The 19,024-nt window shown below is 36.1% G+C and overlaps 1 protein-coding gene and 2 non-coding genes across 4 annotated transcripts in view; 2 read left to right on the top strand and 1 right to left on the bottom strand.

Moving 5' to 3' along the window:
* Positions 1–19,024, bottom strand: part of LOC118267214 (uncharacterized) — a 383,867-nt gene that overhangs the window by 359,753 nt on the left and 5,090 nt on the right. The gene's annotated exons all lie outside the window — the stretch shown is intronic.
* Trnag-gcc (transfer RNA glycine (anticodon GCC)) lies at positions 8,161–8,231 on the top strand. Its single transcript has one exon. It is a non-coding gene; the product is annotated as a tRNA-Gly (tRNA).
* Positions 13,475–13,546, top strand: Trnae-cuc (transfer RNA glutamic acid (anticodon CUC)). Its single transcript has one exon. It is a non-coding gene; the product is annotated as a tRNA-Glu (tRNA).

The raw sequence follows: 19,024 nt of genomic DNA, 5'->3' as shown, positions 1-19,024 counted from the left end.
TCCGGCTTTTCGCTAGTAGTCCCGCAGTACCGGATCAGGCATCAGCCCTACTGGGCTCCATCTGTGGTGGTCTGATGGCTATCAACCAAATGGTTACTATAGTCATTCCAAAAAGTAATTAGTGATCAAAAACCAAGCCTAAAGCAACAACGAGAAACACTTGACCTAAATAAAATTGACTAAAAAGTTTGAACTCTCAATTTTCCAATACAACGGGCGCGTTCGATATTCGAAAAAAATGAAATGGCAACACTACAGGTGACCTACTTTCGAGCGTCGGTTTGAACGTAATAAGGCCTCTTCCTCTCCTCTTTGCGGTTATAAATCCAGTGATTCGTTTGATGAAGATTAGCATCTATGGAGTAAACGAGTAAAAAATAAGGAGTACCAGAATTTAAGGACGTTTAAGTGGAAAAGTGTCCATTTAATCTGTACTTGATTGTGCGTTAGGTTAGTTACTATTATTTTATTTTATCATACTAATATTATAAATGCGAAAGTATGTATGTGTAAGTAAGCCGTGGGCTGAAGCTAATCTCCTATAGGTAGCACAGTTTTAGAGATGATTCTTCTAGCTTCTACAGTACTCCTTGCCCTTTACTGCGGTTAAGTTACTTGCGGTAACACGAATCTAGAGACTCATTCGATCAATGCCAGTATTATTTCAAGCAGGAGTAGGAACGGGGTGATTTCTAGTCAGTAAAAGTCTGACACACTCTCCCCTCTCAAAAAAAAAGCCAGAGGTTTTACTCAGGTATTGTGGACTATGTTTAAATAGAGCAGCAGAGAACTTGTGCGCGTTCGGCGCTCTGATTGGCCGGCTCCAATGAACTAACCAATCACAGCACCGAACGCGCTCTCGTTTCGACCTCGTTAAACGTAAAGCAAACTCGTACTAAGGGCTCAGAACCTTCTAAAGTTTTAAACTGTGTTCTTCCCAACTGCCATGCGCGAGATTTCAGCAACTCCCTCCTATGTAGTCCGTTGTCCATTGTTACGAACTGATAATGTAAATGTGATTGCTATGTCTATGACCTAGGTTAGGGAAGTCGTCGATTGAAACCTAAATAGGGTTCTAAATTATAGTTTAATTCGACACTAAAACACCGTTCCCCTAAACGGTGAGAGGCGTAGGTGTTCGTCTATCTATCTTCATAACACTATCGTTTTGCTAATTTAATTTATGTACCATTGTAAAGAATCACAGTGATACTTTTAAAATGGCTTATGTAGAACATAGAAGTACGAGTTACGGGCCGGCTCGACCGGAGTGATACCACGGCCTCACAGAAAACCGACATGAAACAAAGTCTTGAGTTGTGTTTTCTTGTGTGAGTGAGATTACCGGGGGCCCAATTACACTCCTTCTCAATCTTGCTTTGTAACGCTTCTGGTGTTTCGGGTGTGCATGGACGGTGGCAGTTACTTATAACATAAACAAGCAACTTTATCTTTAGGTATATTGTCCCATAGAACCATTTTCGGAATGATAGCAGACTAGCTGTCGCCATAGCGACACAGACTGACTACATGAACTATACTTTAAGTTCCAAAGCTTCCAAGAAGCGTGAGAAAATATTAAACGATACGACAAAAAATAGCAAATAAAGAAAGACCAAAGTACGTTGGTAACAAAAAACAGAATCGCGTGTCTGACATGACCCTGTACACGACACGCCGTGTCCTTGAACTTGAAGTATTTGTTCGAATTTGTCTATTTTAATCAATACAATGACAAGCGGTTTTCACCCTTAATGCGATTACGTGGCAGCTTTTAATAAGTCTTAGTCATACTTCGGCTACGTTTAAAATGTTCTTTAAACTTCCAAATTCTATTCTTTTAGAGAAAAAGACAAAGGATGAAAATATCCAGATTCCAGACGAATCACAAGAGCTATTTGACTTTTTGAGGAGGGAAAATCATCCAATGACTTCTGCCGCCTTGGGCGAGGCGAGAGGGAGTGTCAGACTCTTACTGACTAAAAACCTCCTGCTCCTGTTTTTTAAGAACTATGAGACTTGGTTTTTGTAACCGGCTGCTTTTCAATTTCAGCACAAAGCAATTGTTTACTTTTGGATATTTGTGTGAAATAAATTTCTTGTTTGATAATCCTTTGATAGTAAACATTGAAGAAGATCCTGGTGCATGACAATCAATTAATTAAGAAAGAGACTTTAAATTTTATACAACATAGATATACTATTAGGTCAAGAAATAATTATACTTAATTATGAACAAACTTGAACGCCGTGGTGGTAACCGGTGACCGACGTTAGCGGAGGATTTGCCTTCAACAGTTTTCTATTAGCAGTCAAAGACTTAATGGCCAAGACGTCATGTTATGAATATTTAAATGTTCACCTCACCCAAGCCATATTCACAATGTGCTTAGCAAGTATTCACTTAAGTCTTAAGGCAGGCGCATACTAGTGCTCTCAAAGACGATGGAGTTTAATGAGGCTGAATATTTAGGCTTCGTTATAATATTAATCCGAGAGCTAACTTCCTTAACGAGGATGTTGGGTTATATAAGGAGGAATAGCTGATAATATGGGGATGGGATAAACATTGAATCAATATTGAAATGTAATTGCACATAGCTTGTGAATTAATGAAACAATGTCTAATAGAAGTTTCATTGATTCAAGCAAAAACAGTTAAACAATATATAGGTAGTTGTAACTCTGGATACAAACTTCAAAAATATTTACTTTTAAAATGAAAACTTCACTTTCCTGCAAATAATAATTGGTGTATTGCAAACAAAATTCTCTACAACCATTTTCTGCAGCTCAAAATTAAAAGTTGTGGTGCAGTACCAATTTAAACTTTTGATTTATAATGGCCGTGAGATTACAGGAAACTGTTGGCAACACAGCTAACACCTGACATTTTCGTAATGGCAACCCCGGAGCGCCGGCGGGTACGCGTGCGTTCCAAGTTCAAAGTTACATGAAAACAGCCAATTTTATAGACGCCCCGTTATGTTTTCAGATTGTAGGGTCCATGCGTCATTCCGTTTTGATTTTCAAACGTGCTTTATGTAGTAACTAGTACTTATGTTAACTATCTAGGTACTTAAGGAAGTGTTGTTTTGTGTGACTGACTACATACAATTTTATTATAACTTTCGTGAGACATACTAAATTAATTATTATGTTATCGGTATACTCATGTAACTGTTTGACGAGGAACTCGACTAGTTTCAAGCCATGCTAGAGGCTCATATTCATGAGCAGTATACCCCGAATCACGATGCAGTGATTGTCGTTATTTCATTAAAGGCAGTCTTTAGTTGAAATTAAACTAACTATTGTCGAAATTAAACTAACTACACATTATTAAAATCTCTTTTAATTATTACATATTTTTATCGGACTTCATTATTGAATGTGAATCATAGAGTGGATGTTAGTCAATATTTTCATAAGATATTTTACAGAGCAATCTAATGGCAAATGAAATGGTTTAATAAAACCATACCGTGAGAAGAATGCTACGTCGCTTTATTGTGACTGGAACGTAAGCAAAAAATAAACTGCTAGACTATTCTGTAATTGTCAATTCGAAACATTCGAAGTGAGCTCGATCGCATTCTCGCCCGTCATTGGTCGAGATTATTCTCACAACCAATGACAGGGTGATTTTTAATCAATCAGGGTCTGACACTCTCTCTTGCCTCACACAAGGCGGGAGAAGTAATTGAATGACTTTCCCCCCTCAGAATAAAGGCCAAGATCTGTTTGTTCAGCTTCATACTGATGGCCTGATTTTTAATGTAAACATATAATTAGGCTGGGTAAATACCTAGCTTATAGTTCTTCATATGAAGTAATGTGATTTTATTCAATTCGTACATTTTTGTGTTATAGTATATTATAACGAAGAATTAAACATTTTTAGAAAATTCGAAAGGAATGGGAATGCAAAATATCACACGAGGCTGTAGTGTATATCACTTATATTAGGTAGGTATATAAGTTTGTCGCGCAACAAATAATCAATCATGGCGTTCAATTCCGAACACGTCCCAGCACAATAACACAATTTTCCCGGCGACAACCACCTCCAACTACTTTAGTTGGGAAATGCGAGGAATTTACGAAAGAAAATATTATTTTACTATTGTATTCCTTACATACTGTCATTACTTACTCTATTTAAAAATACTATGTACTGCTTGTATACTATGTACTAATTAGGGTATACTATCTAGCGATTATGACGACATTTCCTACCTGTCTATAATATAATTATATTCTGTATCCTTAGTGTGACTTTGCTTTACGTTTAAACTAATCGAAATAAGAGCGCGTACGGAGCACTCATTGGCCGGCTCGAATAAACCAACCAATCAGAGCCCCGAACGCGCTCTCTTTTCGATCTCGTACTGGTACTACGCCCTTAGAGAAGAAACTCGAAACTATTCTTTAATTAATTAGGCTATTCTGTAATTGTCCAAAGCATTCAGACAGCTCGATCGCATTCTCGTCCGTCATTAGTGGAGATAATTCCACAACCAATGACATGGCGGATCGCGATCGAGCTCACTTCGAATGTTTCGAATTGATAATTACAGAATAGTTTAATTGTACTGTGATATTGCTTATAAGATAGGTACTATAGGTATCTACTAATCTATACTACATACTAACAATATGTATGAGAAAATCTCACAAGTTGCGTAATATCTAGGTAATAATAACTTATGTCACATAGTAGTACATAGTAATCTTAGTACACAGATTTCTAGACGTCTGTATGACGTCATAAACAATATGGCCGCTATGGGAATTGGGTTACTCGCGGTTATCTTGTAACTATAAAATACGGGAGACTAGTTCGTAATCGTAAACAATGAACAGTATTTGAAATCAATATACAATTATGTTTTTTTTTATGGTATAAGCCGGTAAATGAGCAGACGGATCACCTGATGGTAAGCAATCGCCGCCGCCTATGCACACCCGAAACACCAAAGGCGTTACAGGGTGCGTTGTCGGCCTTTTGGGGTTAGGAATTTAAGGGTTGTTGGGGAATCGGAGATTGAGAAGATTGGGAAGGGGGGTAATTGGGCCTCTGGTAACCTCACTCACACAGCGCAAGCATTCTTACACGTCGGTTTTCTGTGAGGCCGTGGTATCACTCCGCTCGAACCGGCCCATTCGTGCTGAAGCATGGTATTAAGCTGGCTGGCTGGCATGGCTATCTAGTGTGGGAACACTTAATAGGTTTAATATATAGATAAGTATACATAGCAAACCTGTTTACGCCATTAATTTTTTTTTGCTTCCTTGAAACAAAGGATACACCCTGTATTGTTTATACCTGCAACAATAAAAAAAATACATTGTCAACAACACGATTAATGTCTGATGATTGTAAATAATTATAAATAATGAATGTCAATTATATGAGGAGATCATAATTTATGGACCACGGAGTATCCTCGTCGATTAACATCAATAGGTTTTTTATGTTATAAGCCGGTAAATGAGTAGACGGATCACCTGATAGTAAGCAATCACCGTCGCCCATGGACACTTGGTTACAAGTGCGTTGCCGGCCTTTTGGGAGTTAGGAATTTTAGGGTGGTTGGGAAATCGGAGATTGAGAAAATTGAGACCGTGGTATCACTCCGGTCGAACCAGTCCATTTGTGCCGAAGCATGGCACTCCCTCACTTTAAGGCTTATTTGAACTAAATATTTGGCTCAACTTTAATTAAATTATTAGGCTGTACATAATTATGGTTTCGTCATTGAACTGAGATGGGGTTACTCGACTAGTTTCCAACCACGACAGGGGCCCATGCGCCGCGACAGTTGTTCTTTCTTTTCTAAAATAACTGCAGATACGATAAACCGTTGCTAAAACCTCACCTACTTTGCAATGCGTAGAATATTTACAAATCGAAAGACCGCAGCGTTCCTATTTTTATTAAGGAAGTAAAAATATAAAATGTTAGGTGAAATAACGGCAATATTTTCCGAGGGAAACTGGGTCGCCAAGTGGAAACCCTCCGGGTAAAGAGGGATTAAATAAGACAGGGCTGCCATCTATTGGCGAGTTTCGAAGATTTTCAGGGTTAAAAATACATTAAGGTAAGCTCTTTTTAGCTTGATGTTTTTGCACATAAATTGATAGCATTTACAGGGTTATTTGGTATAAACCTTAATCTTAGTGGTGTTAGGATTTGGGGATGATGGCTTATTCAGATAAAATCTTACTTTGAATAGACCCTACTTAATGCTCGGTGGACTGATATTGATGTACTGAAATAATTTATTTACACAAATGTTTTGACTTCTGAGTTCTGTGTGTATCAAAATATGTCAGGGTGCTTTTCACCAGAGATGTGCTATAAAATGTAATAGCTAAGCTGTAAAACTATGTGACTGTTTCCACTAACACTAAGTTATGTAGCTGTGCGAGGAACATGCGCAGCTCGAGTATGTGATTGTATCAATAACTAATAGGGAAGCCATCCATATCACACTTACACAAAACATAGCTTAGCTGAGTCCGTTTTTTTTTTTCACCAGTGCTAAGTTATGTGTACCAACGAAAAAAAAACCAACATACCTAGCATGGCACATTTCTGGTGGCAAAACGCCATTAATCGGGTTTTGCAACATCCGCGGCAAGAGTAGGAGAGGTGTCAAAAGTATTTTAGTTTTTATATAATCCGAGTGCCAACAAAAAAAAACTAACTCAGGTAAGGGTTAATAGTTGAAACGGTTCAACCCTATAGTGATGTATTCCGGAGACGTTTTGTCAGAGAGTGCAGCCCGCCTCGGCTCGACCACGCTGGCTTCCTACCTACCTTTCCTACCTTTCTACTTAATTTGGTGGTATACGGTCAAGGGAATAACTTCGCAATGGATTATGGGATATTTATTTTATTTTGACTAGTTCTAGCTAGCTTCTGTCAGCGGCTTCATCCGAATATAAAATTTATGGCCCTAGTAAAAAGGATCGAAATGCAACTTTACCTACAGGAGACTCAAAAAACTCGTGTGTCATTTAAACTGCTACTTTTAAGTGTTGAAGTTAAATCACGGTCTCACATAAAACTGACGTGATACAACGCTTGCGTTGTGTTTCGTTTTGTGAGTGAGGTTACGAAGGGCAATTGCCCCCTTCCCAATCCCCGATTCCCGAACAATCTAAAATTCTTTACCTCAAAAAGGCCGGCAACGCACTTGTAACGCCTTTGGTGTTTGAAGTGTCCATGGGCGGCGGCGATTGCTTACCATCAGGTGATACGCCAGCTCGATTACCGGCGTGTTCCATAAAAAAAAAAACAATCTAATAACTTTCGAATCTATTTATCCGGAAGAAGAACGAGCGGTTTACAAAATAAATAGCCATAATAATTTACACGCTTACAAAACAAACAACTATAATGTGAAACAATTTAGTAGTTAGTCAACGAGACAGGCAAGCTAGTGGGCCTAGGTTCGATGCTCCGACGGTCACGAGAACTCGTTACGGCCAATTGAGAAAGATCACGACTGTTTGAAAAAAAAACAACGATCAGTTTGAAGTTGATTGTAGTTTACTATTTTACATAGATAAGACCTGAGGTAAGTAATACCTAGGACCCATTTTAAGACCTGTAGTACTAAGAAAGAGAAAGAAGAAAAAAGAATAAATTAGATTCTAATAAATTATATTCGGCACCGGACATGATGCACAAAAAAAACATACAAACAAAAATACATAATAAATACAGAAGAACGACAATATAAATAAGTGCAGTTAAAATATAATATTTAAAACAGAAAAAAATATATAAAATTCCACTTAATACAATAACAATAATTATGTATAAAAAAGTATACCCTTACCTACAAATATTTTATAATACCTATCACAGTAATATTGTTTCCGCAAAAAATACCTTTGATAACCTACATAATTGAGCTACCGAAACCAGTATAAGCTGACCGTCGAATGTACGGAAAGATCGTACAAAGGGAGACCATGATAAACTGGTTAGCACTATGTGTAGATAGGAAGTTATTTTTTTTATTCAGAACGGGAAAGTAACAATACTTTTATACGTTTATATCAAATTAAATAAAAAAATATATCAATTACATATCTCGGTGATTGTGTTTGATTAGAATAGGTATTTTGGAACCTCAAGTATGAGCATCGGTGGTTCAGTGGTAGAATGCTCGCCTGCCACGCGGGCGGCCCGGGTTCGATTCCCGGCCGATGCATTCTCTTTTTATTATATTTTATAATATTTTTTTAACAATTCTAGTATAATTTTTCAATAATAAATTTGTTATTTTGCTATAATTTGCGTTTTTTTTGTTAATAAATATGTACTATCGGTAGATTTGCTTACTAGAGATAGTTTTTTGACATAAGCTCCATACAAAATGTGTCAAAATTCTACCTCTGGTAGGCAAATCTACCGATAGGTTATTGGAATTGGCCGTTAGTTATAATTATTTTAACTGACTTTCAGTAGTATCATCGATAAAATTACAACTGTTGCGGGAACAAAGCTGGCGATAACAAAATGAATGACATAGCATACCTAGGTAGCCTAGTATCTACTACCTAGACACAGCCAGATATCGAGCTACCTAATCCAGTTTACCATGGTCTCGCTTTATATAATCTTTCCACACATTCCACGGCCAATTTATACTGGTTAAATAGTATCTTGAGTGTAGTCGTGTTTACCTACACTAACTGGTAAAAATAAGCCTCCCACAGAAACAAAATACGCATCGCAAGATCATGTTAGTCAAAATGCTGACGATTTGTCAGTCAGCAGAAAGTAAGTCAGTGCCTACATGAACTGCTGACGGGCAGTCAGCGACGCTACATGATATGCGTAAGGCTTGAGTAGGCATATTTTGTGAGTAATGGTAAGTACACATTGGTACAGTCGTATAAGTATAATTAAAGTTTGCATAACCAACTGTATTATGTACCTACCTGTGGTCTACAATGAATAAATGAATTTGAATTTGAATAATATAAAAAAAAAACTTATTCAGTTCTCTTTTTCACTTAATCGTAAAAATATACGTAGTAAGTAGGTATTTTTTATTTTTATGATATAAGCCGGTAAACAAGCATACGGATCACCTGATGGTAAGCAATCACCCGAAACACCAGAGGCGTTACAAGTGCGTTGCCAGCCTTTTTGGGGGTTAAGAATTTAAGGGTTGTTGGAGTATCGTGTCATACCTATCTTAAAAATATTTCTTTAATACATTCTTTTACACTTTCATACGAAAAAAGCTGCTATGAAAATAATTCAGGCACTGATATGAAAGATTCTTTCATATGAGTAGTCATGGACGGATTTAAAAAATATTGTTTTGTGCTTTAAAGGGTACCCCTAAGATAGAACCACGGTCATAAAGTCAGGTGTCCAAGTAAAAACATAATGTTTTCGTAAAGAGGAACACTTAAAACGTTTTATGGCTCGAAAGTTCTGTTTTTATCAGAGAAAAATAAAACTAATGAGTGTGCACCCTAAGAATATCACGTCTTGACTGTCGAGAGTTGCTGACGTTTTATATTGCGATTGTGACACTATTTTGTTTATACATAATTAATACAAAATGGGCCAAACGTGATTAAATATTAAATGAAATCAATTAAATGCCTACTGATTAGTTTTTTAAGGTTATGATTACAGTATATTTAGGTGATTTTAAATACCTGTCTTTGTCTTGCTGAGTATTTTTTAAGGTTTCGGTGTATGAGCGCCAAGCAATAGACGCTGTGCGTTTGGGAATTGGCATAAATCATTGTTTATTTCTTTCCATTAATTATGCCCATATTTTGTTTTGAATAAGAATGAAACTAACGTTTTCCGAAACTAAATTCCGACACATTTCTCGCTCCTTTCTAAAACAGCACCAGCAAATCATCAGTTTGTGGGAACAAGCTGATGATGATGTGCTGTTACTGGAAAACTTTTCATGAAGGAAGGTACCTAATATTTCAGTAAGTACCTAACCTTCTTTTGACCGACAAGTTTTAAAGTTATATTTATTCAGATTACAAATACCTCTTTACAATAAAACTAGAGTGCACTTTGTATGCTTGGGTCAACAATCTGAGATATAGGTACGAGTACGGCACGTGGGCGAACCAATTTACTGAATTGGAGACAATAAGGTCACCGCGTGATGTGATGAGCTGATGATGCGGATGACAGGGAACCTGTTTTGATATGACAATGTAGTTGTTTTTATAGGAAAACCAGTAAAAATATCATGTCATCTATATACATATAATAAAATCGTAGAAAAGTGCTGTCTGTACATTGAAAATAAAAATAAAAAAAATAGCAGGGGTTATTGTTATGTCGATGTCGAACCCAAAAATGTAATTAACTTTTTTTTTGTCTGTTTGTCTGTTTGTCTGTTCGTCTGTGCGCGCTAATCTCAGAAACGGCTGATCCGAGTTGGATGCGGTTTTCACGAATATATTGTGGGATGCTTAAATTTACATTTAGTGTTTGTTTCATGTCAATCGGTTCATAAATAAAAAAGTTATGTCAAATTAAAGAATCACGTCGAACATTCTATGCTTATACCATTAATCTCCGCAACTATTTGACGGATTTGGTTGAAATTTGGTACAGATATAGTTTAGAACCTTAGAAAGGACATAGATATATCTTTATTTCAAAAATCAAAAAATAAAAATAAGAAATAAATTATTTATAAATAATTCTATGTCGATCGTTACACGACTTCGGTTCATGTTATTGTTTTAATTTATCGAAAAAAAGTAAATAAATAGTAAAAAGGTATGAAAAAAATAATATCAATATAATAAAACATTTAGTACAAAGAAAATGCTCTAACGGAGTATAGATAATTCTATGTCGATCGTTACACGACTTCGGTTCATGTTATTGTTTTAATTCATCGAAAAAAGTAAATAAATAGTAAAAAGGTATGAAAAAAATAATATCAATATAATTAAACTTTTAGTACAAAGAAAATGCCCGAACGGAGTATAAATAAATAATCCAAGTTGTCTTTATCCTCGATAGATGGCGTTGGGATCGAAATAGATCGCGCTATGGTTTCGTTACATTCATTTGGTTGGGTATCGGCCGAGCGCTTCGGTACTATCGTAGAAAAAGTGTATTATCAGTCGTATGATTATTTGTCTGTAGTGGTCCTGCTGTTTCGTATATTCTAAATTGGTTTCGTTGTATTTGTCAATTAATAAGTTTATTTGTTGGGTGCCTGGTTTTTTGGTTAAACTATTTAACGTAGGTTTAGTTCGATGATCGATTATTTATTAGTAGTTACTGTAGTTAGTTTTTTTAATAAAATTGTAAGTCTAATTTTTTTTTTAATTAGATTAGATTTAAGTCGTTTCTTTTAAATTATTTAGTTTAAGCTTGGTTATTATAGCATAGAGGATAGGTTGTAATATAGTTTCTTTTTTAATTGTTATAAATTCGTAATTCGTAGCTTTCTTTAGTTTTAAGTTAGTTTAAGTCCGTTTTTAAACTATTTTTTCAATGCCCTAAGTGAGTATACATCTATTAAATTCAAACGCAGAGCTCATTATGTTGATTTTTGAAGAGTTCCCTGGAATATCTTCCACATCTCATTTTTGAAGAGATCCCGCGAGATCGGGAACTATGTGGTTAAAACCAAAAATTTGCCGGAAGTCACTATTCCACGCGAACGAAGTCGCGGGCAAAAGCTAGTCATCAATAAAATAAAAAATATACATACGATATTAATTTTCTAATGTTTAAAAAAATCTACAAGACGAACATTTTGTGAGTGCAAGATAGACATTTTGTGTAGTGACATTAGTCAATAGCTGTGTGGCTGTGGTCAAATTATATAAATTACCTTTTTTTATGGAATAGGAGGCAAACGAGCAAACGAGTCACCTGATGGTAAGCGATCAGCGCCGCCCATGGACACCCGCAACACCAGAGAAGTCACAGGTGCGTGTGTCACTTGGAATCTCTCTCTTTCTCTATCTCTTATTCCTGAATTATAAGACTTGTAGCTCAGTCGTGTATTTCCATTATATCCATATTTCTATTTTACGAATAATTACAAGATGTGCAGTTGTCATAATTTTTGTAAGACATATTTGTGATTAATTAAGATCTATTTAAGTACCTACTGTAATAAATAATTCTGTTTCATTGCTGTTTGCTTCGAAAGACACCAGCCTCTGTAGCTCAGCATTTATGGTCATACAAACTAAACGTGTGTATAAAATTATATACAGCTCAATCGGTTGAAGATATCTGTTTCAACATTTTGTTGCGAGATACCTCTTCACACATACACACCCACACAAATTATACATTGCAAGTTAAACAAAAGCTTCTAATAAAAGCGTCAGGTTGACACAATTATCTATACAAATATTTTCTATATTTATTACTGGCTTCTATGACATAATGCAGGGAAACCAAAATAGTGCATATGTTTTGGGGCATTAGGTTGGAAACATCCCACGCGCTAGTTGTACACTGAATAATATCCCTTACATCATGATTAGGGTGGCCATTGGTTTGGTTTATATTTTTATTAGCGATCCGCCCCAGCTTCGCACGGGTGCAATGGTGGTATATTATGCATGTATTTGCACATATAAACCTTTCTCTTGAATTACTCTACCTGTCTATTATAAATCCGCATCATAATTCGTTGCGTAGTTTTAAAGATTTAAGCATACAAAGAGACATGGCTCTCCCACACTTATATCCTAAAATAGGCTGAAAAAATTCCAAAGACCATAGAAATTCTCTCATCACTACATCGTATAAAACAAAGTCGCTATTTTTGTCTGTATGCTTAAATCTTTAAAGTTACGCAACGGTGATGCGGTTTTTTGTAATAGGTAGAGTGATTCAAGAGGAAGGTTTATATGTATAATACAGGCATAATATATCACCATTGCACCCATGCGAAGCTGGGGCGGGTCGCTAGTTAATCGTAAAGTATGGTTTCTTTAGCTGCGCCAGCGCCGCAGCACACGCGAAAGAATCTACATGTGTTACTAGTGACAACTCATTCAGGTCAGTATCATAACGAGTCACTAGGAAACATTACTGTGCAGTTAAAATTAACTGAAACGTACTTAACCTGATATTTATAGAGATTTCAAACTAGTCTTTGAATTTCTTTTGATTTATGAAACCACACGTCATATATTTTAATTTATTTAAATATGACATAACTAACTATAATAAACATTTTAGTGTAATATAATTTATACGGTATTCATTTATTTATAATAACAACTATGACTAAAATATTTATAATTTAATAAAAATTAGAAACATAAAAATTATACAATTATTAATTTACATTTAAATTTAATTTTATTATTTTCTTATTAGCTTTTCTTCGTTGTACAAATTAAACAGACCAAATAATAATTTTATTTATAACCCATATTCAAACAAACTGCTATTTCGATCCAATTTACAATATCCGATATGGTCTAGTGGCTAGGATACCTGGCTCTCACCCAGGAGGCTCGGGTTCGATTCCCGGTATCGGAAATTCTTTTTGATGGTTTTGATATAGTATTTTAATTTTTTTTTTTATAAGTATGTAAATATATGTCATAATTACCATAAAATCGTGTTGTTTTATAATTTAAACATAATTTATGCGAAATATGAGGTTGGTCAATGCTATTGACCTTTAAAATTATTTATTTCAGTTTATAACACCTACCACAATAGTTTCTGGTATAATATCATGGGAATTCTCGCTATACTCGTTTTATTAATTGCATTTAAATTAGTTTATTATTATAAGTTATTATGTTTATAATAAATTAAAAACATAAAATCCGTTATAACGTCAAACGGCAAGTCCTATACTTATTTTTTTTTCATCATATGCCAAAAATTTTTTTGTAGTTAATGATATTTTAAGTTATAAAAAAAAAACTACATCAATCTCCTTTTTTGAATAATATACTAAACCTTGCTCTTAGGAGCATTTTGATTAAAAAAGTATTTTTTAAACTTAATTAAATACCGCATCAAAATTGATTCAGCCGATCGCGAGATAATGGCGAACAAACATACATATTGATCAAATAAAGCCTCCATCTGCTTTAGTTTTGAAGTTGGTTAAATATAAATACATGGTATGAATAATATACGTAGGTAGTTCCATTGAAGATAATTATACAGTAGCAGCTAATTTGTTTGTTTGTTTATTCGTCATATTAGCAAACTAAGTTAACAATAAACCATGAAACTGAAACATTGGTTGCGAAGGCTGTTCAAGCCATTTTCAGCCTTATTGTGTTATGTTGCTAATATATTAATCACGATTTTTCTATCACTAAGACGTATGTTTTTCAGGTAGCTAGGATTGTTGCTTGTTTAATTATAAGTCTGTAAATTGGTGATGATGTAATTGATGCAGGTCGCTTCCAATCGGTCTATCTGGAAGTCATTGGGGGAGGTCATGTTCAGCAGTGGACGTCTTGTGGCATAATTTTGAAAATTAATATTTTTGAGAATGATTTGTGTAATTTCATGTAACAATTAGTAGGTTAGGTACAGTTGTAATTGGACTTTATAGTTTAGACTAGCGACCCGCCCCTACTTCGCATGGGTGCAATGGTGATATATCATGCATGTAATATACATAAAAACCTTCCTCTTGAATAGCTCTATCTATGAAAAAATCTGCATCAAAATCAGTTGCGTAGTTTTAAAGATTTAAGCATACAAAGGGACATAAGGACAGAGTAAGCGACTTTGTTTTATACTATGTAGTGATTCTTGTGTACGAGTTCAATCTGTCGACTGTATCTGTACTTATGGAATAAAATAATAAAACACAAAGACCCTGAGAATCTGATAGTAAAAGTGACCGTTAGAGTAAAAAATATCGCTTACAAACTTTAAAACAATCAACTGCCAACAGTTGTTAGGTGGTTACAAGTAGATCTCAGTCGCGATTAGGGTTGTCAACACTTTTACAACTAATCTAAAGTTCTACCATTTGTGTTGCGCGTTGTAATGTCTCTGCAATGTTTTCGTATATGTATAGGGTGACTGGTAATTAGTGAAGGATATTTAAACACGTGATTGTACTTATGATTACAAACAACTTTCCCAAAGAAACTTTTTTGTAAACTCATTAGTGTTATTTTTATCACAATGTCACCAGTTCCATTCTCAATTTCCAGACTGAAAACAATTGTAGGTAACCCTTGCAATTGTAGCGTTATGACATGTAATGTTGTAAGTTTTCAAATATTTATTCACAAACTTCGAATGGTACTTCGAGTTTTTCGAATATTTACTTTTTCAGTTTTCGACGTCGCGCAGCCTACAGCCCGCCTGAGTAGGCTGTGCGATGTCACTGCGTCTGCCCACGCTAGTCATGATAAAGAGTCTCTCTATGACTCGAAATTAGTAGAACTTTTCTCCATTGATGTACATGAGTAAACCGTGATTTTTGTTAGTATGTCTCACGATAGTTATTATAAAAATGTTGCTTTATTCCGTAAAAGTACGGCAACTTTACTACGTTCTGCCAACCCTAGTTACACCTGACTTGCCACCACGGTTGGTCACTCTTGACTGGCCACTGCGCAGCGATCAGGAAGTAGCCAGCAGGGTAACATAGGTACCCCACCGTTGATGATAACTACACATAATTAAATGTTCATAAAATTGGATTTATTACACTCAAATCGTTTGTATGATACAAAGATATGTTTAAAAAGGTTAATGTTATGGTTCTTGCTTTTGCTTTCGGTGCATTGTTATTTTTTTTTATTTCCGTTTGATAATTTTATTGTTTACTATACCACATTTCTTTTTGTTTTTGCTGTTTTCAGAGTAGCTCTGGAGACTGCAGCAGTTCCAAAGAGCACATTTAAACAAACAAATATACTGATACATACATAGATACAACAACCCAGAACAATAGTAATAGGTATCATTAAACATTTAAACACATAACGGCCCAATTATCACCCAATCCCCGATGCCCCAACAACCCTTAAATTCCTAACCCCCAAAAGGCCGGCAACGCACTTGTAAACGCCTCTGGTGTTTCGGGTGTCTATAGGCGCCGGCGATTGCTTACCATCAGGTAATACGTCTGCTCGTTTACCGGCTTATACCATAATGTCTACGTAACGGTAACAGCAAAAGCAAAAATAAGGAAATTCAAGCTATCTACAGGGTAATTATTACCAACGTCCACACACAGTTACACCACCAGATTATCATGGCCTCATTTTGAATCATCTTTCCGCACATTCCAAGGTCAGTTTATACTGGTTTTGCATAACTTGATGTGTACCCGTCAACATAGTTACAGTGAGTTTTTCAAGAAATTTTCCGCTCCGTTTCACTGTGACAAAAACTCTAGCGTTAATTCCATTGTTTGGAACGAACGCCACCGTGTCTGCGCATACGCATTCGCATGTGTTGTGTAAACGGTTACGTTTTATGCTACGCGTTCTTCCTTTTCTGACTAAATGTTGAAACTAACTAAATAATTTAACTGCACAGTTGTCGCGGTGGCTGAGCAATTGGCTGCCGCGCAATGTGTGTTCGAGTGTTCGAATCCTGCAGGGTCGCGTCTCGGTGTGAATAGACCCTTTTTTGAGAGGAGAAAATCACCCAACGACTTCTCCCGCCTTGGGCGAGGCAAGAGTGAGTATCAGACTCTTACTGACTAAAAACCACCCCGTTCCTACTCCTGCTTCTTGAGCCGGAACCCCGGTATATTCGGTAGGTAGTCCGCAGCAGATTTTTTTATAGAATTGGTGGCAAACGAGCAGACCTGATGGTAAGCGATCGGCACCGCTTATGAATACCCGCAACAGCAAAGAAGTCACAGGTTAGTTGCCGGCCTTTTAAAAAGGAGTATAACTACCTTGTTCACACACGAGTATTTAATAGAGAGCTACTAAATACTCGCTACTCGACTAAAATACTAGCGTAGAGTGTACAAGGCATAATAGTCTCCATACAAGAATTGAATTTGATATCCTTTGCTTGCCATTCACACCGATACATTAGCGACTAACAAAACACGTCATACAGTATTCAGGTTCTATTATTTACATTAGCATAAACATTTTACATGATTACTCGCATAAGTCTCAAGTTCGACCACCTTTGGCGATGTATTGTTAAGTAAATATTCTACTTAACCATATACACTTCTATTTTAAACGAAAGAGACACAAAAACCTTGAATTTGTTAACATTGCAAATGTTCCAACTGAGTTCAGCACATAAACTTAATGTTAGTTTCGAAATTAAACTTTATGCTACTAATGATAAGGTTACAAATCCTTTATGGAGATTAAAATAGAAATAAGCATTACGATTGCGTATTTAAATGGTACGACAAGGCAATGGTGGTGAACAAAGAGAGCAATGTATTGAAAAAATACGTTTTTATGTTGTATTTTAGTGTATTTGTATTTTCACTGTAATTAGATTATTTCACGGTAGTTTGAAATGCGTTTGCGTTTGGCATAAAATTAAAACTAATTAGATTTTTTTTAACGCCTTTAACCGCCGTACTCAGAGTCATTTAATGGTTACTTAACCCAGTCCTTAGCGATTGTTTTCGATACAAAATCGTTCCTAAGGAATAGTTTAAGTAATCATTAAATGTCTCTGAGTGCGGCAGTTAAGGTGTGATGAGACTTAACGTAAGCTAGGTATGCTAATACTAGCATTTGCCCGCGACTTCGTTCGCGTGGAATAATGATTTCTGACAATTTGGATTTATGAATTAACTAGTATTTTCCTATGTCCTACGGCTGTAGCAAACGTCATCAGAATTTATTCAGTGCCTAGGTTATGTGTATTTCCAAAAATCCTCTTTTAGTACGAACACACATGCTAAATTTCGGCTCTCCGACGGTCAATAGTTTCGACTGTCTGTCTGTCAGTCAGTCATTCAGTCAGTCACTCACTCAGGCAGTCCCGGTGTTGGGACGCGCTAATCCCCGGAACTACTAGTCCGAATTGTTTATTTTTTGTGTTAGATAGTTCCTGTATCTACGAATGACCTCTTCGACAGAGGCCATGATCACAATAATTTATTCTTCGCATTTTAGTCACATCACTGCTAAATGTAAAAATTATCACACACTCGCTAAAGTAAAGTGTGACATCATTACAGAACAAAACAGCATCGTGTAGTCAAATTACTTCTAGACCGGAGCTGCGGACTACCTAGCGGGTTTACCGGGGCTCCGGCTCGAAAAGCAGGAGTAGGAACGGGGTGGTTTTTAATCACAAGCGAGCGGGTTTACTTGCTCCGGGCTCCTATTCGAAAAGCAGCAGTAGGAACGGGGTCTTAGTCAGAAGGATTCTGACACTCCCTCTCGGCCTCTCACAAGACGCGAGAAGCCATTGGATGATTTCCTTCCTTGGAAAAAACTGTTTTTGCTATTCCTTTCAGGGTATTCGTACTTCAATAACCAATATTTTATTTGCCAATCACTACAACAGAAGGGTCGTAAATGAACCATTTATTAAATTGCAGGAGCAATATTGCAATCTATGCAGTGAAGATCCAAGCTTGTAGCCCTCAGGGCATCGTGTTAGCGAGTAGTAAGCACAAGTGCACAGGTAACGAACCTACTTACTTGCCCGGAGGTACATTCAATGATTTAGATTAACATGATTTTAAAACTGAATAAAGGCAGCTTACACGAAAGAATCTACGGAGACTGTACGGTTGGGGCAGTGGCAACGTGTAGCGGGTTCGATTCCTGCACGAAGCATTTCTTTCTACGTTATGTTAGAACTAATATAAACTAAATAATGTAAATTATCTTTGTTATCCTTTTAGTAGATTTATCTATTGATTAATCCTGCTTTAAGACAGCCATAGATTTCTGTGAAGACAATACTTTCATTTTCTATAAACCCAACAACATAACAACAGCTCAAACTAGAAAGAATGAAAAATCATTTAAATTCGACAGTAGACATGCACACAGATACAAGGATTATAAATAAAACATG

This window comes from Spodoptera frugiperda, chromosome 23, assembly GCF_023101765.2.
Source record: "Spodoptera frugiperda isolate SF20-4 chromosome 23, AGI-APGP_CSIRO_Sfru_2.0, whole genome shotgun sequence".
NCBI classification, from domain to species: domain Eukaryota; kingdom Metazoa; phylum Arthropoda; class Insecta; order Lepidoptera; family Noctuidae; genus Spodoptera; species Spodoptera frugiperda.
Note: the sequence above shows the minus strand (reverse complement) of the source record. Positions and strands in the feature narration are given on the sequence as shown.